The sequence below is a fragment of the Centruroides sculpturatus genome, unplaced genomic scaffold, assembly GCF_000671375.1.
Source record: "Centruroides sculpturatus isolate CEXI.00-Female unplaced genomic scaffold, Cexi_2.0 scaffold245, whole genome shotgun sequence".
NCBI lineage: Eukaryota > Metazoa > Arthropoda > Arachnida > Scorpiones > Buthidae > Centruroides > Centruroides sculpturatus.
In genome coordinates, this window is record NW_019384465.1 from 533,608 (window position 1) to 543,745 (window position 10,138).

The window sequence follows — 10,138 nt, forward strand, 5'->3', positions numbered from 1 at the left end:
GTATTATAGCGAAATACGATAAGTTATGTGCGATCTGCACTTTGCAGACATTACTGTACATGTTATACTAGTACACAATGACATAACTATCGTGTTTGCTTCTGCATACATATTAATTAGTTTAAAGATTATACATTGTATGAATGTAGGTGTTCAGAGAATATTATACAGTTCAGGGTGCACTTATTAGGCATAGGAAAGCACCAATTGAAGTGTTACGTTCGACACATACGAGGGTTGTTCAAATAGTTTTCCATGTTTTTGAATAGCGCGTCTCCAGTTAGTTATTTCTTAATTCGCTTGAAGGCGTTGGTCCGCGGAAACTTCTTGAGTAAAATCTTTCAATTTGTTCGTTAAATATTTTGTTTTGGTGATTAGTTACGGTCGTTTATGTGAAGGGGTGTTTGTGGGGTTCGGCGAAAAATCGGATCCGCGGAAATCAGCTCTTTGAAAGAGCAGCGTTGTTCTGTGAAATTCTGTGTGAAACTCCGAAAATCCTTCACGGAAACTTCCCACGAGTGGGTGAAACAGCCCCCCGCTCCAAAAAAGCTCGACAAGTTCGCTCAAATGTTAAGGTGATGTTGGCTATTTTTTTCGATGCAAAGGGGGTTGTGCATCACAAATACCTATCTACAGGCCAGACAGTCAACACGGAGTACTACTTGGTGTTATGAAACGCCTAAGAGACAGAATCAGGCGAAAACGGCCCGAACTTTGGAAAACGGCAAGTGATTTTTTCATCACGACAACGCGCCGGCTCATTTGTCTTTCAGAACTCGTGAGTTTTCGACCAAAAACAAGACCGTTGTGCTTCCCCCTACTCACCTGACCTGACACAAGGAGACTTTTTCCTGTTCTCCAACAAACTAAAAAAACACGCTCAAAGGTAAAAGATTTGCCACCATTCCAGGGATAGAAAAAAAACGACGGAGGAGCTTATAAGCATTCCGGAAAAAGCATTCCAGGACTGTTTCAAAAAGTGGAAACACCGTTGAAATAAGTGTATACGTTGCGGAGGAGACTACTACTTTGAAGGGGACCCTGACAATTATGTGAAGTATTTTTTTTTGTAATAAATAAAGTTCGGGAACTTTTTGAACAACCCTCGTATTCTTATGTTTCTTCTAATTGAAAGTAAAAGGGAACTCCCAATAATTTAGAATTTTTTTATAGCGATAAGAATAATATTAACTATATGTGTTTTTGAATCCTGTGAAATATTGTTAAATAATTTTTCTTTTATTTTTTATTAAGCAGTTGTAGTGTCCGTATGCGATTTAATAGAAATAATAGTAATAAAATTAATTAATTGAAAGAGCTGGCAGGGGACCCTGAAGAAGACAATGTCTAGGGCCCCAAAGTGGGTTAATCCGGCCCTGTTCCGTGATTAAAGCCATTTATCAGTTTGTTGGTTTTTACAGAGTTGTTGATCATGTTGACGTACCGTTGTCCTATCAAGGGGAAAAATTGTTTATAAAATTCAGCAGGTAGCCCATCCGGTCCTGGTGATTTGTTATTTGGCATGCTATTTAGCGCTGCTTCGTGTTCTTCGTAAGTGATGTTTTTATTTAGCTCAGTACTCTGCTTATCGTTAAACTTTGGCATTCGGGACATGAAGTCTCGTGCTATTCCTTCGTGAAAGCTTTTCCTTTCGAATATTTTTGAGTAGTATTGGTGAATAAACTTTCTTATTTGTTCATCATCAGTTATTGTTTCATTATTCCCATTTTTTATTGTACTGATCGTTTTAGATTGATTATGCTTTCGTTCCATTTGATAAAATTTCTTGGACGGATGGATTTCCTGTTCACAGAGCTCTGCCAAAGATCGGATAAATGCTCCATATAAACGGTTCTCATGATATACCTTTAGTTTGGCTTTTGCGTTTGCAATGGCTGTTTTATGCTTACCAGGGTGTAAGGTTTCGTCCATATATGCCTGTTTCAGCTCTCGTATTCCGTTATCATATTCTTTAAGACGTTGTTTTTCTTTATTTATACGTATCTGAACGCCGATATTTTTAATATTTCTTTTCGCAGTTTCTCACCAAGCACAGTCGTTTTCTCCCGTGATGTTAAATATGCTTGGATTGTTTCGGTAAGAAAGTCGACATCTTTCAGTAGATTTACGTTCATTTTCCAGGGTGTAGTTACTCTATGTTTGGATTTGCAGTTCCTCTTTGTGAAGTCGAGTGTTAAAGTAACATCGTTATGATTAGTTAAATGATTCGGAATGATTTCGTATTCCGAAGTTATCTGATGGAGGTGACTAGAAATATAGAATCTATCCAAACGGGAGTGAGAATTATTCTGATGGTACGTGAATTTACGTTTGTGGGGGTTCATTTTATGCCAAATATCTATTAAGTCAAACACTCAGTCATCCGGTCTCAATGATGTTGATGTAGTGAGAAAAATATATACTACAGTATTTTTATGGAGAATATAATAAATGTTCACAAGAGTTACAAATATGGAACTAATTCGGAAATGATTTAAGACAATACTTATTTTTGTTTTTAACCAATATAATGTTTATCCTCTTCTTGTTGACGGCGGGATGGCCGAGCGGTCAAGGTGGCAGCCTACCGGATCCGGGATTGAATACAGACGGGTTGAAAAATCCCCAGGAATTTTTTCAGGGTGGTCCGTACGGATATGTCGGACCCCGTCTCTTACCACCCGGCCGTCCCATTGTGGTCTAGTCGAACCGATAATGGACTTGCTTAAAGAGGCTCTCTTAGTGCCCACAGGGTGGAAAAATGTAAAAAATCCTCTCCTTGTCCTTTTTTTAAATATATATAAAAAAACATACAAGTCTGCTGTTTTCAGTAAAATTTGTCATGTCTTAAGATTCAGTGTTCTTATTCGGGGGCCAGACGGCTGAGGCAATTAAGATGTCAGCCATAATTCATATTTATTCTATACCATTTTGGGAATCCGGGATAGAATACCAACGGGTAGTTGACCCGCTAGGATTCAAATCCCCAAAAATTTTTTGGGCTAGTGGGTTCCGGATATATTGGATCTCTCACTACCCGGACGCCCATTGGGCCTGGACGAACCCATGATGATTAATTAAAAAGCCCTCCTAGTGCCTACAAGACCGAACAAATCAAAAACAAAACAGCTCTTATTCATCAGATATTCTCAAATAAAGCATAGGAACTTCGATGGAAAATTACTTTTTTATTTAAATGCTGGAGACTCAATTTTTCCCATTACGCAGAAGGCTGGTCTGTAAGTGTATCTTTTGAAATGGTAGACTTCTTTAAGTATCTCAGTTGTACGGCACATCTGAGCCTATGAAGGTTTTATCAACTCGGTTACTGGTGGGCTCCATCTTTCTCCATTCATCTGTTTTATTAAGTTTTATTAAAAATTAATCAATGCATTCAAACGATATATTATTACAAATTTTTTAAATCCATTTTCTAAAAACTTTCAATTTTTTATTGTAAGATTTCTGTAAAAATCAACTGAGGAAACAAAAGGTAAGTTTAGATCCTTCGGATGAAACATGATAGAAAGCCACGACACCATCTAAAATGATTTTTTTTAATATTAAAAAGCTAAAATTTATAATTTTATAATTTCCTTATAAAACTGCAGCAGTTCAAAATAACATTAAAAGTACATATTATTTTCAGAATATTTTTCATTTTGAGATTTTGAAACATAGATATCTATAACACAACAGTAAATGAAAATAATTCAATATTTAAATATTAAATATTTTAATTCTTGAAAGTTTCGTTTGAACTGTAATTTTAATACGAATTAATAATTTAGTAATAATTTCGAAGAAGGTTTACTAATTGTTTTTTTTTTTTTAGTTATTATAATATGGGACATGGAACTGTTGCCATAGCAACAACATCAAATCTATTTCATCTTTAAAATTTGGTTGATTTAGTGCCATTTATAAGGAAATGTGTGAAATAACGTATTGCTGCGATATAGATAAATCTGTTTTAATATCTAATTTCGAAAAAAGAGGATGGTTGCCAGTTGGCCCCGAAGAAGATTGGAATGTATACTGGTGAGTAAGCTTTATCACCATTTATCATTGCACCGAAAAATAATCATACAGAGGAATTTATGTGATTAATTATCGTATATAAATTCTGTAGAATTTAATTGATTTTAAATATTTCTCAAAAAATAAAATTAAGTTTATCATATTGTTCGTCATCTGTAGGCCGCCGCCATATTGAATCGGCAGGTCAAGTAGCGCTCCCACGCGCCGATCGATTTGTGATTGCTACGTATCGTGTTAGAAATTGTCTATTATTATCATATTATAAATGATTTATTTAAATTAAATGTAATCAGATAACTTCGTTTTAAAGAATTTTGAAATATAATAAATAAGTATAACGAATATTAAGATTGTCGCCGCGGCGATGCGAGGCGAAGTGAATTGCATTTAGTTTTTATCTGGTTGAAATGAAATGTTGTTTATTTTTATGTAAAAATTAATAAAATTGTATCGGGTTTTTGTTATTTTTATAAATTATTATCCATTTTAACTAAAAGGTTTTGATAGTAATGTCCTCAACGATTATCTGCATTTGGACGCAATTCATTAATAGATTAAATAATATGGCGTTAACCCCCTGGTGAAGACACTCAACACTAAAGTGTACCTTTTTATTTTAAAAATTATTTTTGTGTGGTTTTGCTATATGAAAGCAAATTCAAATGTCTTGCTGAAAAGGAAAATATTTCTTGCCTTTTACTGTAAAATATTAATAATGGCTAGACCATAGGCAGAAAGACAAAATTCACCACATTTAAGATTTGAACATGATTCTTCCTAGTAGAAGCTTTAGCTGATATAGCACCATTAGGCACTTGTATTAAGAAAGTCTAACATTTTCATTATCAATTTTTACTTTAATATATTCGGTATAATATAGTTCACCATGCTTCCTGATGATCTGAATTTATTTCTTTAGACAATATTTTAATTTCAGTTGAGAAATGTTATAGAGAAATTCTATGTTAAGATGATAATTATTAGGCTGCAATTTGAAAAAATTGTAGACATATAGATTCCCACTATCATCTATAGATCCCCTGTCCATCTGTCTTTTGTTAATCTAGAGATCAGAGTTAGGTAGATGAAATCCGAGACCAGATATGGAAACCTTAAGGATGGGAGGCCCTGATTAACTATATATGAACTTCCATTGCAAACTGGAAGTCATGTTATTTCAATTCAAAACTTTTCCCCTGAAAGCAGTTAATGGACGACTGGCACAACTTATTGTTAAAGGAAAAGTATGATGTACAGGGGCAAGCCACTACTAATTTGAAGAGCATATATTTTAAATTAAATAAATAAAAAATATGATTAAAAATTGCAGCCTGGCATTGTGAAAATGTTTTGAAATATAGATTAATTATACTGTGTGTTTTTGCACATATAAGAGCATGCTCTTATGTGTGCAGAAATATAGTAATTTAAATATACTTGTTATGTTTGATTTAATTATTATTTCTTTAATTACTGGTGTTTTGTTTTATTGTTTGAATTATGGTAATTTTATATAATTAGTTGATATTAATTATGACATGTTAAAAAAGTCAACTCGCACTCATATGTGGAAACAATCCCTCTGAGAAAACAAACTGATGATTGTCGTCTGTATGACCTGAAATTATTCAGGTGATTGGATGATCATGGACTGGCCATCCAAGTGAATGGATTGATAGGGATAAAAAAGTTCAGTATGCTAAAGTGCAACATAAAGTTTGAGGATTCTTAAGAGGAAGTACAACAAGAGAGTCGGGAGGCTCTTTAATGGTGTGCAATGAACAGTTTGATCATTATGGATGTGCTAAGAACTGAGTCTGTAGATTTTTCTACTGTGAGAACAGTTTATTTATTGTTTACCAGCACAAACAGAGAAAAAACAAAACAGGAATGAACATCAGATAAATAACAGAATAGAGGACAGACTGATCAACAACAGCCATCTACCTGCCACTGACTGTAAGAAACTGTAATAAGATTTACCTTTCTCTCTCTGTAACATGTTAATTAATATGTGTAAAACTTTTTTTTATTAAGACTTTCAATAAATCAAATTTTTCTTGTTAACCTGTTGAATAGTCTCTCTTTCATCCAAATCATTTGCATTGACATTTACAAAAAAGCATCAAAAATTAACATAAGGTTTACTGCTCCAGCTGACTGCTGCCACACATTGTTTAGATGTGAGCATTGGTCACAAGATGTGAAGCAGCATGGAAACTTATAGAATGTAAGTGCTCTACTTGCAGAAACACAAATCACTGGAGATATGCTTGTTGTTATTTTCTCCTCGACAAAGAAGGAACATCTTATAATTGCATTTTTTTATCAGGCTGCACCAGGCCTTTTGTCTATCTCTATTAATCTCTTCAACTGTTTGAGACTTTTTTGGAGCCCTATATTTGGATATTGCAGCAGTTAATTGCATCTGAAGGTGAAATATTGCCTTGTTAATAAACAAAATGGAGCCAAGGAAATTGGGATCTCTATTGATACAATTGAGTATGTCAATAATAAAACTTACAAGGAGAGGTAATGGTATGGTTATCATAATTTTCAATGATATTGTTTGTGTGGCGGATAAGTCTTGGTAAGAATCATTATTGAGCAAGTGGAGAAAGCATGATTCTCAATGATTTTGAAGAAATTCAAAGTTAAAAAATCTCAAGTGACTTGCAAGTATGTATTGTAAAATCTTTCAGTGAAGCATCAAACCTGACTAATTTTAGATCACTGGTTTGCATTTCTATGAGTGAACTTTTTCCAAATCAATGCAATTTTGATATAAAATATTTGTAAACTACATTGGTTTATACAATTACTCTATTTTTTTTTTTTATTAAAGATGTGCATTTTCTCTTATCAATTCTGAAAACAAATTTTCGAATGTCTGTTAAAAATAAATGCAAAGTTTTTTACATTAGGGAATGTTAGGATAACTATGAATAATTTGACATTNATTTGAATACTTTTTGAATAGCGATATTCTCATAATTCAACGAAAATACTCTTTTTATGCTTTCGCTATTACTTCGCTATTACTAGACTTTATATGAAAGCATAATTGAAAATTATCGGACTTCCTAATGGTTTCCTTAACTTTCTGTTTGAGTGCCGGAAAAAAAACCGCTTGTTTAAATAATCAAAGTCTAAATTATCTGTGAACTAAAAATGTATATTCTTTAGATCTGTAAAGTTAAAGAATCTCTTACAAACAAAACTGTACGAAATATAAAATAGTCTTATTTTTAGAAAGATAATTAAAGCAATGTGTAAGTCAACTATTGTTAAACCATAGATAACTTTGTATATGTTAATAATATCTATAATTGAATTGATAGATCCCTCTCAGCTATTTGTAGTATAGTGTAATGAAAAGGAACACAGTATTGTGATTTGTTTAATTTTATTTATTATTATTATTATTATTATTATTGGGATGGAGCTCAAAAGAAGTCTGCTATAATCCGTGTATATATATATATATAATATATATAACCCTGACTCATATATTCAAAATTTACATATTTTGTGTCAATACAATGTATATAAATATACATAGTTGATGCTAGAAACTAAACATTGCTATCTCGAAATGCAAATATAAATCTGCAGCTTATTATTTTGAAATGCTAATCAATAACAAAACTAATTTACATAAAAACAAAATATCATTGCATTTAACTGATAAGCTGTTAACGATCAAAGATTTGATTACAAATTATAAGCTAACTGCTTACTCAACTGAATATATAGATATATGTACAAGATGCTTAAAAATCAGGTTATAAATTTTACTCACTACACTACAGTTTATATCCAAGGAAATAAATAAAATAGTTAACACTTAGAACAGAATGCTTAAAAAATTAAAATATGAAACCAAAGCAAACTTTATTCATGTTTGCTTCTAAAAATCAGTAACAAGATTAAATAATGCCTATGTTAAAAGCAGACTTATTTAGAGCATGTTTATACAGGTACTTCAGAATCCATTAGTGTACAAGTTCAAGGTTACATCTAAAACACACACATTTTGTGTATACTTAAATGTGTGATAAATATATTCATTAATATATTATCTATATCTATTTATAAGGATTGCATAAAAGTGTGAATAAGTGTGTGTGTGAGTAAACATTCTTTTCAATGTCTAGTAGTTTTGTTAAAATTTTCATGGTTAAGTTTTGCAAGATTTTGAATTTTGCATAACATTTTAGTACTTTTTGTTTCCTTTTTCTTTTAAGAGAAATTAATAGATTCTAACATGTTTTTCACATCCTAGATGATAGTTAATTGAGAATGACAGTTAATCAACATTCCATTGTATACATTATATAAGACATTGTTATACATAATGAAGATGAATTCTTACTGTTAGTTAATATACATGGTCATCTTTGTTTTAATCGCTTCTCATTATAAAATTTTATTCTCTCATCACCATAGCAAAGTCTTGTTTATATATCATCTGTTTAAGTTTATTATGTGATGTTAAATGTTTTATTTTTTATCAAGTTTAATAAATTTTGCATTTGGAATAATAAAACTGCTCCAAGAGTAGCAGTATATTGTATGTGTAATAATAGAAATAAAACTAACATAAAAACAATTTTTTGCTAAAATTAAAATTTTTTCATCCAATTTAAAATGAAATAATTTCAGTTCTTGATTTTTATTATTTATTACATTTTATCTTCTATCAGGCATTCACCAATGGCACATAGTAAGAACACCACCAAAATAAATTCAAATGTATTTTTAACTGTTAATAATATATTTTGATGCAAAGTTATAATTAATGAAACAAATAAAATAACACATATTTCAACAAGTTATTTTTCTTATTTTTAAAGTAAGAATATTTGGTTTTAAATTTCTAAGTTAATTGATTTGTATGTATTATAATTAACAATGAGCATCTTTCCTAATATTTTATATGCAGAAAATTATAGCATGAAGTTCAACTCTAAACAAAATATTTACTTTATTTTCATTAATATCAGATAATCATAAGAAAGACATAATGAATTTATTATTAAATCAAAAAGGTTACTGATATAAAAAATGGAATGCAAAACATTTATTATTCTATAGTTTAGCAATTGATAAATTGTTCAAATACACACTTATCGATCAATTTTCCTATAAACTGTAATATGTTTCACTTCTCCTTTAATAAATTTCTAAATATAAATTCAATTAATTAATTTAAGATTATTATATCAAAAAATTTTTATTCAAAAGATTTAACATATCTTAGATTTATTAAATTAAGTAATTCATCATCAAAAAAAAAAAAAAAAGGTTTAAACTATGAAAAAGAATTTTATAAGATCCATATTGAGTATTTAAAACATTCTAAATGGAATATATTAATACTTTTTAAATTTTAAACATATCAATACATCTTTTTTTATGAAAAATAAAATCAATAAAAATTACTATTTAACATCTTACTAGGAATAAAATAATATATTCTAACATTCTTTTCCAGTTAAAATCATCATGAATCTTTTTGGGGTACTAAAATTACAAAATAATTGTAAATCAAAAAGTTAAAATTATATTTTAAAAAACTTAAGTGAATTCCACTCAAAATTGATTGTATTCTGTTTTGTTTGATTAAAAATTAAACTTACATTCCTTCAGTTTATGAAAATATTTCACTGAGAAGGAAAAGAATAGAATCAAAACAATTATCTAAATAAAAATATTTTTCTGGTATAATCTTGTTAATAAGCAGGAATTACAAACATCATTTTCATGTGAAGAGAGTTATATGTTTATAGAAAAACATTATAGTTTTGACCACAACTCTATTCCTAATTAAAATAGCAAGATTATCATAGGAACTGATAATACAATTTTCAGGAACTTGAATTCAACTTGAATTCTACAAGTTGAATTCAAGTTAGTTGAAGGCTAATTCTACAGTGTTTAACTGTAAAAATTTGACAGCAAGATGGTAGAGTGATTAAGATGACAGCATACTACCACTCTGGGAGTCAGAACTGAATCCACCACAGGAACCTCAGTAAAAAAACCTCAGGAACTTTTTAATAGGTAGGTAGTCAATCCCACAAATGTCAAGCCC